The following is a 13,111-nucleotide window of genomic DNA, read 5'->3' as shown; positions in this document are numbered from 1 at the left end:
CACCCACTGCGGGCAACCCACGCGCGCCGTTCCGCCCGGGTCGGCGCCTCACCTCGGGCTCGGCGGCTCTCCGAAGCGCTGCCTGGGCACCGTCTCACGACGCGGAGCCCTTGGGGGCGGCATCCGGGAGGCCGGGGACGGAGAGGGGGGGCGTCCCGGAGTCCCGGCGCGGGGACGCTGCGGCCCGCCGGGCACACAAAGGAGGCGGCGGGAAGGCGGGGCGGGGCGGGCCGGGCGGGGGGCGGCAGGAAGGGGCGGGGGCCCGCGCGGCGGCGGCGGTGATAAAGCCCCTGCTGCCGCGGCCGCCCAGCTGCGTTCTGGCTGCACGGCGTCTGCAGGCGCCTCGGCCGCCTCCTCCCTTCGCCGCCGCCGCCGCCCGCCCTCCCCGGCTCCCCCGCCCCGCCGAGCGCGGCTCCGGCTCCGGCTCCGGCTCCGGCCACGCTGCCCTCCGCGGCAGCCACCTGGGGATCCGAGCGAGCGGTGAGTACCGGCTGCGCGACCGCGGGCGCGGGGAGGGCGCGGCCGGCGTTGCCCCGGAGCGCGGCACGGTCCCCGGGGCTTCGAGCGCTGCTGGCTCCGCGCCTCGACCTTGCACCCGGCCCGCGGCTGCAGGCTAGCGGGGCGGAGGGGGGGCCGCCGACGTCGAGGAGAAGGCAACTTTCTCTGCCTCCCTCAGGCTGCCTCGGCCGAGCCTGAGTGCGCGCCCCGCTGCCCCATCCCGCCCGCTGGGATCTCCGAGCGGGATCCGGGCAGGACGGACAGCGGCCGCGCCGGCTGCGGGGTCCAGGTGCGCCCGCCGCGGGAAACCCAGGGCGGGCGGGGAGCCCTGAGTCCGGGGCGCCTTCCGTCCGTCCCTCCCAGCTGGCGCCCGTGACCCTGAACGTGGCTTGCTCGCCCACGTCCCCTGCCCGGTACTTTGCGCGCCGCCAGGTAGAGGCAGACAAACGGACTCTCACTTGTTACCTCCGCCTGGGCGTTGTAGAGGTAACCGGTGGTTGACATTGGCTTCTGCAACCGATTCGAGCCCTTGTGAGCAGGTCCTGGCTGTTGCTATCATCCGTAGAAGCGAGCATTGCGAGACCGGTTAGTGACTACAGGTAAGGCGAAAGGACTTGGAAATTCTGGGCGGAATTAGGTGTCTCAGTTGGCCACAAACTGAGCAGGGAGAGGAGGTTTCTCTTACATAAGACAGCGCTCCACCTTCAGGTGTTATGGAAGATGCTGCCGAGGGTTTAGTGTTTTTAATGAACCTCAAAGGCTGCTCTGTCTTGCTTTGACTACTTTCCAGACGGCGTTCTTAGATTTAGCACCCACATAAAAAGGTGTTGGAAGGTCTGACTTCCTCTCCAAGCCAGGAAGCAGTCTCCTTCTCTGAACTGTTCTGGAACAATGTATCTGATCGTTTTGTACCGTGGAGATTTTATACCAGAAGTTGAGCACAGATAACCGGAAGAAATGTCCGCTTTGCTAATTTGTGTATCCCAGGCACTCTTCAAGGAGGGAAGGTACTTTCAATGCCATCTGCATCTCCCAATCAGCCATTATGCGCTGTTTGAAATATTTCAGCAGATAAAGATGTTAGCCTAAATGAAAGTTTCCCCAAGTTTTGATGCTTTATTCAAACCGTGTTGGAAAACGTTGGGCAGGCCGATGACTGAAGGTCACCAAGATGCCATCCATTTTTCACTCAAAAAAAAAAAAAAAAAAAAAAACCTGAATGGAGGCAGAAAATTTCCCACCTCTCTTGAACTTTACACGTTAGTGCAATTTTAAGAGGACAAAAATTACTCAGTCTTTGAAGGGTGTGCATTTTCTTTCCACACAAGGGGTGATTAAATGCGAGTTGGAGGTTGCTAATGTGGTCGAGTTGGAGATGCGGTGGTGACCCGACCCCTGCCTGGGCCACAGCTCTCTGCTCTCTGTTGTCTTATTCCAGCCAGTTCCCCCTAGCTCATGGGCTCATATTCTTGGCCAAAATCCCTGCGAGTGATGCTCTCAAGTCTCACTTCCTCGACCACCTCAAATCCAGTGACCTCTACCATCTGCAGAAAGTCCTCTAACTAAATCAAGTATTCCCTTGTCTAGAGATGCTCAACACCTGAAATCGGAAACTCCAGTGTCTTCGTGTCCCCATACCACAAACTCCTTCCCTCCAGGTTGCAAACTGGCACTTCCAGGGAGATCTTGTTTAATGTATGAGATCTCCAAGGCCTTCCCGCCTTCAGGTTCAGTGAGTGACCTGCTCTACTCAGGAAACAGAGGTCACCATCACCAGAGTGGATAGATAGATCATATTATTATATGTATTATACTGTGTTCCAGCCTTACATATAAATATATAAAGTATAATATAGGTCTTTGCTGTCTTAGAGTGGTCATTCTTCTGAAAGAAGATGGACAAAAAGCAACATAAACATGAAGGTACTTCAAAAAGTTCATGGAAAATGGAATTAAAAGATGTTTATTTTTGTAAAAAAAATGAAATCCATGCATAGTTTTTTTTTTTAGTAATACATAATTTTCAAGACTTTTCAAAGACCTCCTCATGTATTATAAAGTGATGGAAAATAACCAAGGTGTTGTGGTAGAAGAGAAATCAATTTGAACTGGAATCATAGAGACTTATGGCAGCAACTGCTGGTTCCAACTGTGTCCTCAACCCAGTCTTACTCCCTGTCTCATGTCTCTGTCAGTCTTTGCTTATGAACTCTCCCCTTTTTGAGGCAAAAATGCCCTAACCATCGTCCCATGTATCCGCACCTTATCTCTAGTGACCACCACATCTCCCCAGGACTTTAAAACTTGTTGACACTTCCCCAGTCTCCCCTAACTTCTCAGCTCTCTGAAAGGTGAACAGAGTCTCGCCATGTTCCTGAACAAGCAATCTTCAGGTGTTCACTAACCCCCTCTATGGCCTTTGATGAAGGTCATTCATTCCTTCCGGATGCTTTTTGCTACCTCGTTGCCATCTTCTGGGTTTTTCCTCTGCTTCCTTGGCATCTCCTGGGGTTACCCAGGGCTCTGTTCTTTCCCCTCTCCAATCTACATAGAGTTCTTGGTGAACCATGTTCCCACAGGTTCAACATCCCAGTATGAAGTGAGTCCCCGGTGGGTGTCCCAGCTAAAAGCTGTGTTCTGGTTAGTTACCTACAGTCTCATGCGCTGAGCCACATCCTTTAGAGAAGAAAACCACAGTTAAGTCCAAAGTTGGTGTGAGTTTTCTGCATTCACCCCAAATCTGTTTTATCTTTAACCAAAATGTGTCCCTGTTTTCTGTTTTGGGCGTAGTTCTGCCCTTCCCTGAAGTGTTCTAGCAGGAGCCTCACAGTGATGCTGACCTGCACTGGGTCCCCCCTCTAGGCCGGTCAACGTTCCTCCTCTCTCGGTGCTGTAGACTCCCACCAACCTCTATCCTATCACACTGGCCCTGCCTTGTCTTAGCATCCAGAAAAGGCAAAATGGTAGCCAAAGGTGCCACTTCCAGCTGGCCAACATGCTATTGGCTTGAACAAAATATACAAAAACTGAGTTACTTAGAAATCTGGAGATGTCATGTGCATTTATAGCTTTTCTTAAAAAAAAGTCAGATGGCCTGGAATGTGAGACTTACATTCCTATGTGGCAGCACTCCACCGGTGCTGAATTTCCAGTGTTCATCTATGCTGGAGGCTGCTTGCTTGCTGGTTCCCCCTGGACCTGTGGCCCTCACAGACAGTAGCTTTCTAGCTCCTTGCCTTTGCTCTGCCTCCCCTGGGCTTCAGAGCCAGTGACCCTAGGCTGAGACAACCATCAGCAGCCTGGTAATCCCTAGTGTCTTACTGCACAGCTCTCTGCTCCTAGTTGTGCATCTCTTCTGTCTTCCATTTTATTGCTGGTGTGACTTTCCTTTGGCTCCCCAAATCCAGAAATGCTTGTGTCCTTCCTGATAGAAATTCATTGCCTCCCTCTTGATTTGGGGATATATCAAACTGCAAGGGAGTAGTTACACTGAATCATTAAGTTTGATAACTCAGATCAAAAGGTGAAATCTCCGTTGTCTGTATACAGTGTACGACATGAGTTTTTCCAAATGCTTTTGGACTTATGATTAATAATGATTTTTAGAGTTACCACACTTGTGCTGAGACCAAAGCCTCTGCTGGTCACAAACCAGAAGCCTCATCACCTCCTCCTGCCTTGCAAGCTCCCTGAGAGGAGATGGGGCAAGATGGATCCTATATCCCAAAGAGCAGTGGGGCAACTATAAATATGGAGGCACAGACTGCCCCAGGAGACCTCAGCCCTGAGACTTGGTGTATCCTGTTCAGCACTTGGTGCCCACAGACTTGCAGAGTTTCCCAAAGTTATTCAGCTGCCTTGGGAGAGTCCCTGTGCAGACCTTGGGTTCCTCTCAACATTCAGCCGTGTGCTTTCTACAAGTGCTGCAGGAACTCCCCTGGCTGCTGGCCATTTGTTGTGTCCTACCAGAGTGCAAGCTTTCTTCAGCCCCTTTCTCCTTGCCTGCTTTGTCCCTTCTTGAAACTTTATTTTCTTGCAAAACTGAACTACTTGGGGTCAGCGCTGTGATGCAGTGGGTTAAAGCCCTGGTCTGTGGTGCCACCATCTCATATGGGCAATGGTTTGGGTCTCAGCTGCTCCACTTCTGATCCAGCTCTCTGCTGTGGCCTGGGAAAGCAGTAGAAGATGGCCCAAGTCCTTGGGCCGCTGCACCCATGTGGGAAACCTGGAAGAAGCTCTGGGCTCTTGGCTTCAGGTTGGCCCAGCTCCAGCCATGGAGGCCATTTGGGGAGTGAACCAGCAGGTAGAAGACCTCTCTCTCCCTCCCTCTGCCTTTCTGTAACTCTGCCTTTCAAATAAATAAATAGATCTTTAAAAAAAAAAAAAACTGAACTTCTTGTAGATGCTGAATGCCCTGATGTTGTGCACTGCCTCCTTGCTCATTGGTCCACTATTGTTCCACCTAGGAATCCCTTTCTCCTTCTGTTGTGTTCATTATCTGCCCGTTTCCCTCCACCACCATGCCTTTTCAAGACTTGGGTCTAGTATCATCTCAACCAAAAATCACTTACCCTGGCCCTTCGCGGCACACATGCAGTCTGCATCTACATCCTACACCAAGTATACCTCTATCATGGCAGGTTTTGGACCTGAGTGGGAATGCATCGTATGACTCTGGGAAATAGGTGTAACAAAAGGTCCCACCACCACATCAGGCTTTACCTGCTAGACTGTAAACTCTGTGTTGTGATTCGTACACTGAATTGTGTTGGACCCAAAGGCATGTAACCGCGTCTGAACTAAACCATAAGCATATTTTTATAAGTTTACTGTCTGCTTTATGGAAGACTGCTTGTATTTCAGGACAAAAGGGGAGCTCTCCGCTAGATCCCCACCTCTGGCTTTGATATTTCTGAATTTAATGTTTCTTCATGCTTTTGAAATTTTTTTCAACCTTGTCTGTTTATAAAATAATGACATTAGTAATTATTGCGGTTTTTAAGGATTTATGTATTTATTTGAAAAGTTACAGGGAGGGAGGGAGGGAGGGAGAGAGAGAGAGAGAGAGAGAGAGAGAGAGAGAGAGAGAGAGAATATCTTCCATCTACTGGTTCTCACCCCAAATGGCAACAACAGCCAGAGCTGAATCAGGCCAAAGCCAGAAGCCTGAACCTTCATCTGAGTCTCCCACATGAGTGGCAGGGACTCAGGTATCTGGGCCATCTTCCGCTGCTTTCCCAGGCACGTTAGCAGGGAGCTGGATTAGGAATGGAGCAGATGGGACTTGAACCAGTGTTTATACAGGATGCCAGTGTCACAGGCGGTGGCTGAACCTGCTATGCCACAACAACTATACCCAACAGAACATTACTTAGAGAAAAAAGCATAAATCTAACACAGAAGTTCCTCTGTGCCTGTGTTCCCTTCAGTTATCCTCATCTGAACCCTTATCTGGCTGAGTTCTGTCTTTTTTGAGGTTCATTGGCTGGACTCCCTCTGCATTTCATGGTTTGTGTGAGGTAAGAGAATTTGTTTTGGTTTACTTATATTAAGCCTCTGTGGATGGTGATATGTGACTTCTTGGTGACCAGATTTTTTTCCACCAAGGCAGTTTTTTGAATATCTTGCCCAGTTTTGCAGGGCAAGCCCTGAGCTGGGTGAAGGTTGGAGTCATGGCACTAACAATCTGTGTAGCTGGCCATCTGGAACTCAGTTTCCATGTCTATACCATGGATTCATTGAAATAACTGATCTCAGAGGTGTCTTATTTTTTAAAATTCTGTATTTCTTGTTTCATTTTTTTTGATGATCCAGTTTTCTCACAAATGTCAAGTTTAAATGAAATCTTTTCTTAAATACATTTTTTCTGTGCTTATGTACTATGAAGTTCTTCTTTCTCTTTCTCTCTTTTTAAAGCCTATAAAATTATTCAGCTTTAGTACTCAGACGTAGCATTGTAGGCCTACATTGAGACTTAATTTGCATTCCCACATGGAGGTGTTTATTAAAATGCTAAATAAAGGGGGTCCTGTGTACTTGGATCTTCCTGATAAACCAATTTTCCATCCATACATGTTCCTGTCTTCTCTTTGCAAGCCATCTTTCCTCATGAACAATTGCAGGCCTGATAGGAAAATCAATGTTGGGTCTTTAAAACATACTCTTAAATGCAGAATGGAGTGAAATGAAATAAATTATATCTTTATTTCTTAACCCCTGAGTAGCCAATTTGTCTAGGAATGTGGAAAGATTAGTATGATTTTGCTTCTTGTTTGAGAAACACCACCTTCCACCCAACGGGCCAAGACTGCTTCCATAGCCACTGAGTCTCCCCTTTATTCTGCTGCTCAGTTTCTAGGTCTGGATGGGAGCCCGGTCTAGAGACGTCAGCCTCCCTCCTAGGATTCTTTGTGTGCATGGAGATGGCCACTGAGCCTAAGGAACCCTCTCACTATTTGTAATTCTATTCAAGTATTCTGAAAACTATGTCCCCGTATTTCATCATTGAATTCCTCCAAATGTTGGGGTGGACACTTTAGTTCAAGATCAGATCAGGAACACCCAGACTCTTGGTACAGATTAACCTCAGACTTTGCCCTTTGCTTCAGAAGACAACTCAAGAGTTGGAATCCACTGTGCCTTTCTATTTTTATCAGAAAGATAATGTGGAAAAGATTTTAATGGAAAAGGAGAAAACAAATCCTATGAGAAGGTGGAAAGGATTTCTTGGACTGGTTGAATATTTTGTTAAATACATTTTATTTTTGCATGCACGCACACACACACACACACACCTGCCCACTTCTACCCCCACCCCACTGTCATTACCCCTTAGTAATAATTCTGGTAGTTGGGACATTTTTTTGGAAACACCAAAAATAGTATTGTGCCTTCTACTCCCACCACACCTTTGCCCCTCCATGTAGTGCCAGCAATTCTAACTATAGAAAAATTGAACACTTGTTATTGTCCTACATTTTTATGAGCCAGATCGTGAAAGTGAGGTGGATATTCAAAAGAATTTAACACCACATATGAAGCCCACTCGAAACTTGAATAAGGTGACCAAAAATGAAAATAGACATTTCTCTCTTTCTTTTGGGCAAGTGCTATGTAAGTAATGGTAGTGTTTGCTTCCTCTACTGAAATTTCTATTTCTCTTCATCTTTAAAATTAGAATCCAGTTAAGAAGACATTGTTTTTATTAAGGATTTGGTCACTGTTCTAATTATGTGGGCTATTAACTATAGCATTATATTTCGCTTACAGGTGCAGAAACACAAAATATAAATAAGTTAGGCAGAAATATGGGGTTATAAGTGTGAGCTAGTATTGGCTTACATTGTTATTGCCATGACAGAAGTAACTCTGGCCCTGATGTTGACTGGAAACGGAGTCTAAGGGTTTGGAGGCTGTCTTCTCTCTCATTGTCTCTGATTTCTGATTATCCTCAAGTTGCCTGTAAATAGCTCCAAGCTTACCAAAGAGCCATGTGATCAAAGAGGCAAGAGGAGCTTCCCTGCCAGTTCTTCTCCTATAAGGAACTCTGATTGGCTCAGTTTTAGTCATGTGCCCTTCCCTGCACCAATTGCCTTGGTCAGGAGCATAGAATACTGTGATTGGCTGAAGTTGAGTCACATGTTCACCCCATGATCAGGAGGGAAGGGTAGAGGTATACTGGACCTCCAAGTTACTCAACTGGCATTCATTTTCCGTTGACACTGGATCTGTGTGTTCTCCTTGAGCCTCGTGCCTGACTCTAGGATAAATACTAGTATCATTCCCACTCCTACAATCAGGAAAGAAGAGTGTGGAGCAGCCGAAGTGTCCACTGTCATACAGCTTGTGTGTGGAGATACCAGCATCTGCATGCAGGTCTGTGAATGTGTGAAGTATGAACTGATAGCATGGAATTTAAAGATGTCCCATCAGTATTTCTACCTTCTCTGAGAGAAATTCCTATCGAATCGCATGGCTCCTTTCAAAAGATAGTTTTTTCACTGCGTGCATGATACCCATCAGTAACACAACCCAACACATGGCATGGAAAAAGGCCAACACTTTCTTGTGTTTGAAGTAATGCTTTATGCCTCTCCCCCCCACCCCCGCCCCGGTTCATTCCTTAGACAGTTTGGTGGTTTTTCTTTCTTTTTTTTTTTTCTGGAACTGGAATCTAAAATTAGTTCTGACCTTTGGATGGAGAAGGTGGAGCACATTTGCACACAGTCCAAAGGAAGAACTTAGACTGAGCTGGATAAAACTCTACAGTATCAAGGAACAAGTGTGATGTGGCTTCTAAGATACCTGACTGAACCTTGGAGCTTAACTTTTCTTTTTCCAAAGTTCATAGCTGACAGTGATGAAAAATTGTCACTTCTAGATAGCAGGAGTTCTCTGCCCTCCTCCCCCAGCCCCAATCATGTAATCATGAAAACTGGGAAGCATTTGGAGGAAAGCAAGCTTTCGTTTGGATCTAGATTCTGTGTGTTACAAACACGAGGTCAGGAGGCCATAGCCAAGTTCTCCATGCCACAGTTTATTCGTCGGGGTTGGGCATGAAGGCAACCACTGTTAGTGTTGTGAAGGTGCATGGAGAGTCTGCCTCAGGCACTGAGCACAGTGACAGGAATGGAGCTCCTTATGGGATATGAGGAGCCTGTGGCCGTGGTGCTGTATTGCTTTGGTCGCCGTAGTGCAGGCCAGCATTCAGCTTCTCCAACCAGTGTTCACAACTGAGTCTGACCTGGTGAATGAGTGCCTTGCGCTGTGTATCTGCATTCTGTGTTTCCACACCCCTTTCCTGTACAACTCGCAGTGGGCAGTCCTCCCCAGCAGTCAGTGCTCATCTGACCTGCCTGGGCTCTTCTCGTCTGGCCAGGACACAGAGGATGGCCATCGTCACGTGAAACAGCCTTGCTCTGCCTCCACCCTTGCCTTAGTGAGAAATGTAATCAGCCGTGTGACCGAGAGGTCTTTCTGGGGGCAGCACACAGGTAGCCCCATCAGGCTGGGTGCTTTTTCCCCTGAGGTTAGTTGTAAAGAATGAATAAATGTTTATGTAGTAGGAAAACATCCTGTTTAGTTTAATATTCAGGTCTTTGCAAGTATAGCATCCAGAAACTTTCTGTTTCATTCTTGTTTTTCTGGCTATGGAAGTCGTTCTGCTATGTCCCATGGTGTGTCCATCAGACACCCTGAAATAGCCATTTAGAACCCTTGTTGAATGTATTTAAAATACATGGTCATTTGATTATGATTTGATTTCCTCAATATAGAGAGGTCTAGTAATGTTGGGTTAACCTTAGCAAACATTCCCATTTAGGAGACATATTTACCAATACCATCGATATGATTTCTAAAGAATGTTACTGGCAAGTTTCCTTTCAGGACTTGATACAGCACTCCAAGTATATACCCACACCTGAATTGTTGCTCTGACACTGGGGATAGGAGACAGTAGGGAACTTTCTGTGTGGTGGCTTAATTTAAAGAGTTTGGGGAGCTGGTGTAGTGGCATAGTGTGTAAAGCCGCTGCCTGTGATGCTGGCTTCCAATATGGGCATTGGTTCAAGTTCTGGCTGTTCCACTTCCAATCCAGCTTCCTGCTAATGTGCCTGAAAAAGCACTGGAGGAGGGCCCACGTGGAAGACCTGGAAGAAGCTCCTGCTCTTGGCTTCTGGCTTCAGCAGAGCCTAGCCCAGGCCATTGCAGTCATTTGGCGAGTGAACCAGCAGATGGAAGATCTTTGTCTTTTTTTTAAGATTTATTTATTTGAAAGTCATATTTATACAGAGAGAGAAGGAGAGGCAGAGAGAGAAAGAGGTCTTCCATCGCTGGTTCACTCTCTAGTTGGCCGCAGTGGCTGGAGCTGTGCCAATCTGAAGCCAGGAGCCAAGAGCTTCTTGTGGGTCTCCCACGTGGGTGCAGGAGCCCAAGCACTCAGGCCATCTTCTACTGCTTTCCCAGGCCATAGCAGAGAGCTGGATCAAAAGTGGAGCAGCTGGGACTTGAACCAGTGCCCATATGGGATGCCAGTGTGGCAGGCAGTGGCTTTACCCGCTATGCCACAGCGCCAGCCAGATCTCTTTGTGTCTCTCCCTCTCTCTTTGTAACTCTGCCTTTCAAATAAACAAATAAATCTTTAAACACACAGACATAGAGTTTTTTTTCTAAAAATATGGTTTTCCTCTTTGAAATTAACTTAATAAAACACTAACATCATCTTATGCCAAACTGTGTTAATTTCTTAATGGCATTTTAGTTAAAATAGCAATCTGGAGGGTTGACTGAAGAAGCCACAGCATTCATAATAAAACTCCTCTTGTGCAGCAAGGTGAGAAATTGTGAATATCAAAGCCCTGATCGTACTGATGTGAAATAATTCAGCATAGCTCAAAGCATGAAAACATAATTGCTTCCATATATATGTCACTTCTTAACCTAAAATTTCATTGCATAGGACAAGTCCATTTCCTATTTATTTATATATTTTACATATATTTATACATATTATATATTACATATATATATAAATGGGGGCAAAATTATGCTTTTGTACTACTTTCTTCCTTGTGTTCTGGTTATGTGTTTGTCTTATCTGCCCCATTAGCAGTTCTCAAGTCTACATTATGCTTTTAGATGCCTTCCATAGTACCTGGCATAGAGAAGCCCAAGAGATTATTTCAAGGGAAGGAGGACTGAAAAATTATGGGCCGCCAATGTGTCAGATCCTGTGAGATATATTCAGGCGTGGGCTCACAATGAGCCCAAGTACGTAGGCCCCCTGTCACCCACGTGGGAGACCTGGATGAAGCTCCTGGCTCCTGTTTTCCATCTGGCCATTTCGGCCATTTGGGGAGTGAACCAGCAGATGGAGGATCTCTCTGTAACCCTGACTTTCAAATGAATAAATAAATCTTAAAAGCAACAACAGTGCAGGGTGGCCCAGATCAGTAGCACACCATTGTGAGAGAAGCCAGGCAGGCAGGCATTGTCCATCAAGGACGTAAGATAGAGATGAAATTATCTTAGGTTTGGTTTGCTTTTTATTGTCATCATGTACCATGGTGATAAAATGTTCCCACTCCGGCTCAGACTGATGCTCCACCCCCACCCTGCCCCTCAGTCTTGCACTGGCTCATAATCTGCTGCCAAAATGATTGACAGGAATGAGGTCTCAGTGACCTCAGAGGTCAGCGTGGTCCGAGTGGTTGGGGAAGGTTGCATGGAAGTCCTCTTCCCTCCTTGGTTGTCACAGGTTTCCCGGAGAGCAACCTGTGGTGCTGAGTACTAAGGTGATCGCTGACGCCCACACGAGCCGTGGGCCTGCAAGATGCTCTGTGTGTACTGTCTCACTGAGTCCTCAACCCACCCTCAGAGGCTTGTGGCCCAGGAGGGGTGTTAGCATGGAACCTGGAGGCTCTGCAGGTTAAGGAATGTGGGAGGTAATGAGATGTGTCGCCAGGTCTCCTGTGCAGGATGAGGGAAGCAGTGCCTAGCTCTCTGGCACTTGTCTAGGAGGCTCCGGGGTACAAAGTCAAGGTCTTTCTCAGGGTAAGTACCTGGAATGTCAATCACTGCTTACGATGGCGTGTGCAAGAGGCATCTCTATGCACAGGTGAGGTGTTGCCATGAAGCTGTTAAATAGGAATATCTTCTAGATCCTTCAGAGCTAATGTAGTCTTCCTGTATATTTTCCACAAAATTCTTTTAGCCCTAAACTTTGTAGAATTGGCATTTATTGATTTGTATCTGCTCAAAGTTGGTTCTTTCTCTCTCCATGGCTGAATATAAGTGGGTAACTCCTTCACAGAAAAGAGATTAAGTCCCTTAAAAAAAAAAAAGACACAAATTTGACTGGAAAACTTTTGAAAGGTGTGAAGTGTGACTCCCCTGTAACTTCATTTGCATTAACTACTCATGTCTGCAAGGCACAGGAGTGTAGGACTACAATAAGACCTGGTCTCTTCTGGGTCAGGCATGCAAGCTGTGGATGGTGCCTGCTCAATGCCTTCATAGGTCGGCGCCGTGGCTCAATAGGCTAATCCTCCACCTGCGACACCAGCACACAGGGTTCTAGTCCCGGTCAGGGCGCCAGATTCTATCCTGGTTGCCCCTCTTCCAGGCCAGCTCTTTTCTGTGGCCCAGGAATGCAGTGGAGGATGGCCCAAGTGCTTGGGCCCTGCACCCGCATGGGAGACCAGGAGAAGCACCTGGCTCCTGGCTTCAGATCAGCGCGGTGCGCCAGCCGCAGCAGCCATTGGAGGGTGAACCAACGGTAAAGGAAGACCTTTCTCTCTGTCTCTACCTCTCTCACTGTCCACTCTGCCTGTAAAAAAAAAAAAAATTTAATTTAATTTAATTTAAAAATGCCTTCATAAGTCGTTAAGAAAGCACTGAAATGTAGGATTTTCTCCATGGAACAAGAGCGTGTTCCAGATTACAAACTGTGGCTGAATATGGGGTAGAAAACATCCCCCAGATTGTTCCTCAAAGAAAAGACAAGCTGCTACCGAATAGGATCCTTACAAAACGTTTCCTGTTACAGGGGTTTCAGGGAAGTTCTTCTGCACGGTTCACCCAAAGGGCTGGCTGGATGCAGCTGGAGGTGGGA

General features: G+C 47.2%; 1 protein-coding gene across 1 annotated transcript in view; it reads left to right on the top strand.

Moving 5' to 3' along the window:
• The first annotated feature begins 401 nt into the window (after positions 1-401).
• SERPINE2 (serpin family E member 2) overlaps positions 402-13,111 on the top strand; it is a 61,092-nt gene continuing 48,382 nt past the window's right edge. The window contains exon 1 of the mRNA XM_062202127.1: positions 402-480. The gene's annotated coding sequence lies outside the window, so the exon portion shown is untranslated. The remainder of the gene's footprint in view (positions 481-13,111) is intronic.

This window comes from Lepus europaeus, chromosome 1 (genome assembly GCF_033115175.1).
Source record: "Lepus europaeus isolate LE1 chromosome 1, mLepTim1.pri, whole genome shotgun sequence".
Classification (NCBI taxonomy): Eukaryota; Metazoa; Chordata; class Mammalia; order Lagomorpha; family Leporidae; genus Lepus; species Lepus europaeus.
The sequence above is the reverse complement of the archived record's forward strand: the minus strand, read 5'-3'. Positions and strand labels throughout refer to the sequence as shown.